Source organism: Eptatretus burgeri, chromosome 15 (genome assembly GCF_056783735.1).
Source record: "Eptatretus burgeri isolate ZD-2024b chromosome 15, Ebu_testis_v1, whole genome shotgun sequence".
Lineage (NCBI taxonomy): Eukaryota > Metazoa > Chordata > Myxini > Myxiniformes > Myxinidae > Eptatretus > Eptatretus burgeri.
The window spans coordinates 59,627,760-59,631,717 of record NC_140975.1 but is presented as its reverse complement, the minus strand read 5'-3'; positions in this window follow the sequence as shown (position 1 = coordinate 59,631,717).

The window sequence follows — 3,958 nt, the reverse complement described above, 5'->3', positions numbered from 1 at the left end:
TATATATATATATATATATATATATATATATATATATATATATATATATATATATATATATATATATATATAAAATCGTTTTTGTCCAAATTTCTCACTAATGAAGAATCACTTTAAAAATTAAACAATTCTCGTATCCGGTTTCGGATCTTCACCAAAATAGAATAAATTCGTCCTTGTAACACACCCAAAGCGTCCACCAAATTTCATCCGAATCCATCCACAACTTCTTGAGATGTCCTGCATACAAACAAACAGACAGACATGGGTGAAGCCATAACCTCCTTCCACCTTCGGGGGTGGAGGTAATGAAAGCACCACCAACGAACACACATCACAAAATGGTGCCGAGGTAGCACACTTACCTTTGTGTTGTCTCATCGGTTCGAACCCCAAGTTGAGTATCAACCGTTGCATTCGGTGTTCGCTGGAATGGAAGCCAAGCTTGTTGTAACATATGCTGGCATTAGTTTGTGGATGTTAAACGTCCCACCAACGCGGTGTCTTTTGCAATGTGTAACCAAACTATCATCGGCACCCTGAACAAATTACAAATTGTTGTCCAAATCACCATTTGGGATTACCCATTGTATACAGAAAAAAAGCAAAGGCACAACCAACCACAAATGCACCCACCATGTGATGGGAATAGAACGTGGGTTCGTTGTCCGAGCCGGGGGTTTTGTACAAGGCTTTATGCTTATGGAAAAGCTGAACGACAAAGGGCAGCAGGTTCACAAAATATTGTTATGGTGGTGGAAATTCACAGAACACCATTCAGGTTCCCCGAAGATCAGTTATTTCGATAAATGTGTGTTCCAGGTATGGGCGTCGATTGGTGGGGGACGGGGGGGACATGTCCCCCCCTCCACTTTTTATCAAGGGGAGGACAACATATCGATTGTCCGCCCCACTGTTTTCATTGAACGTAAGTTACGTAACATAAAACGAGCTGCTCTAGTACAACCAGGCCGGGATGCTTCTCAAATACAAGAATAAATTTTTAAATCTCTATTAAAGTTTTATTGGTCGATTATACTATAGTTCTATTAAAGATGATAGGTTAACAATTCAACATTGAGAATCCGTGTTTCCCAAGCCATGGTCTCCCACCGGCCAAGCGTCCATCGCGACATCGCTTTTTGATCCTTCGATGTCGGCTCTTCCTATCATCGCGAAGCAGAATTCGCCAAGCGTTGGATTGTTCACCCACTAACAGGGAGCGTGACCTGGACATTTTGAGGTATGTTGGGACGTTTTCGGACTTTGTATCGTCATTTTATGAGTGTTTCAAGAAATCGCGGCTTCATGGCCCGGAGTGCCACGCCTCGGATAGTGTTAGGCCGCAACGGCTCGGGGCCCCTTTCGCAGCCAAAATAGTTTATTTCACCTTTCTAACTTGTATCGCCGGATGCCTGATATTATTACCTGCGCGATGATGTGTGTGTTTAATTTTGGTGACTGCACTGTCGAGTTCTAAGCCAATAAAAGATTTTGCGGCCTGATCTGCTGATTGAGATGGTGCAGCGTGTGCAGGATGACGTGGTTCCACTCTCCCGGCTCGCACGAACGAACGGAAAGATATTTTGTAATTCTGTTTTCATATTTCGCAGTCGATAACAGTGGCCTAAATCCCAACGTTGAAAACCGGGTGAAAATCGAAGGAAAGTGGGTATTTTGGCGACTAAATTAGCTTTGAATACTTGGGAAACAAAATAAAATGCGCTGATTCACTCGCTTCTGCGTCGGTTAATGTAAATAATTTTTTTCATCGGTGCTTGGACTTGGGGGAGGTATAGACCTACAAAACGAGAGGTATCATTCGGTCGTCGGACTTGTGAGGATTCAAGGTATAGATTTTAAAATGTAGCTGTTGAAAAGTATGCAAAATTCACCTAAGTGGTTCGGACAAACGAACGGAAAATTATTTTTGAATTCTGTTCTCGGATTATACAGTATCTATCGGGTAGTAATGAGATTACCTCGAAAATCCGATTAAAAAAGGCTTAGGCTGAGCAGCTTAGCCACGGCTTGCAATTTTTACTCGGAAAAATAACGTTCCGGAAGGAATTTCTCTTCAGCCATCATCCGAATAATTTTCCGTTTCCACGAGGACAAAGACGAAGGATAGACCGACAAAATAAGGATAACGGATAGACCGAATAAAAATGCCCTGTTACGCAAAAATACCCTTATAATTCACATGTCAAAATTTATTCAACTGAAATATAATTCCCTTCTCGTTTCATTGAGGATTTGGATATCAGAAAGTTTTTCGCGACAGCATCAAGTAGCACATCCCCGACCACTCTCCTGGAGCAATCAAGTTCCCAGAAAGAGGTGGACGATTCAAAGGAGAAGATAGCAGAAAAGGGTGCATGTGCGAGTACTCGGCCTAATTTCCCAGATCAGCCTTTTCAACCTCATGATGTCAGTTGTATCCCAGTCCAAATACTGCCAAACCGAAAGGTGAAGTTTCAACAACAGTGGTTCAAAGATTTTCCGTGGCTTCATTTTGATCAGGGCATCGGCGGTGTACTCTGTCGCACCTGTACAGACGCTTCTCGTTTAAAAACTTACCGAACTTGCCCGCTGTGCAGAAGACGCATTTGTCTCAAAGGGCTTTCGGAACTGGAAAAAGGCTACAGAAAAATTCAGACAACACGAACGATCAAACACACATAGGCTTGCCTCTGAAAATCTGAAATGTCGCAGAAGTCAACCTGGTGTCCATGTGCAGCTGAGCAGCAAACTGCGAGAAGAGCAAAGATCTGCACGGTCAGCACTTCTGAAGATTATCACCTCACTGCAATATTTAGCCCGACAAGGTTTTGCAATTCGTGGGAAGGATGCCTCTGAAGGGAATTTCAAAATGCTCTTACAGTTGCGGGCCGAGGATGATGTAAACCTCAAGACGTGGCTGTCAAGGAAGACGACGTTCACAAGTGGAGAAATTCAGAACGAAATTCTACAGTTGATGAGTCATGCCGTCCTCAGAAATATCTGCAGTAACGTGAATGAAATGTCCACTCAGTTCGGACTCGTAACTGATGGAACACAAGATATTCAGGGTCCTGAGCAGGAGACGGTGTGTGTGCGCTATGTGACGGATTCCTTTGATGTTCAAGAAGATCTCATCGGCCTCTACCAAGTATCGTCCACAACAGGAGTATCACTTTGTAAGATGCTTCAGGATGTCCTAATTCTGTGTCAACTATCTATTGAGCACTTTAGAGTGCAGACTTAGGATGGGGCAAGCAACATGTCATCGACAGCGCATCCGAGAACTTGAACGAGTACTGGACATCAACCGAGCTCATGGCGTATAGGGACTTGGGTGAAATTCTCCTGTCTGGGTCATTCAAACCACAAATAGTCCGCAAACATCCCGAACTGTCGGATTCCCTAGAGCAAGAACTTGGCTTCTTTCGTGACCAGTTCAGTGGTTCATCTGTTGAGGATTACCGTAAGATATTTGTAGACATGGTGCCGGAAGTCCGTCGAATGTTCCCACAGGTAAAACGTTTGCTTAGGCTTCTATTGGTTTCCCCAGCAAGTTCATGTGAAGCTGAACGATCATTCAGCACACTCAGACGTATGAAGACTTGGTTACGTTCCACAATGACCCAACAACGCCTCAACCATCTCATGATCTGTCATGTTCACCGAGATCGTCTGACTGCACTTGACCCCCAAGACATTGCTACAAAGTTTTTACCTGGATCGGCAGATAAGAGGGTTCATATTTTTGGCAAGTTTTAAGGTAAGTTGGCCGTACTCGTGTAATATCAATTTGTATGTCAGTCTAGTTTTCAGTTTATGTTTAGTGAAATCGGTCGTGAGAAGGAGGCTTGATCAACAATTCTTTTTTATTTATATATATATATATATATATATTTCTTTAATGACACTTGAAACTTTGAAATGTGTATGATTCATGTTTAATTAATTTCGCTCC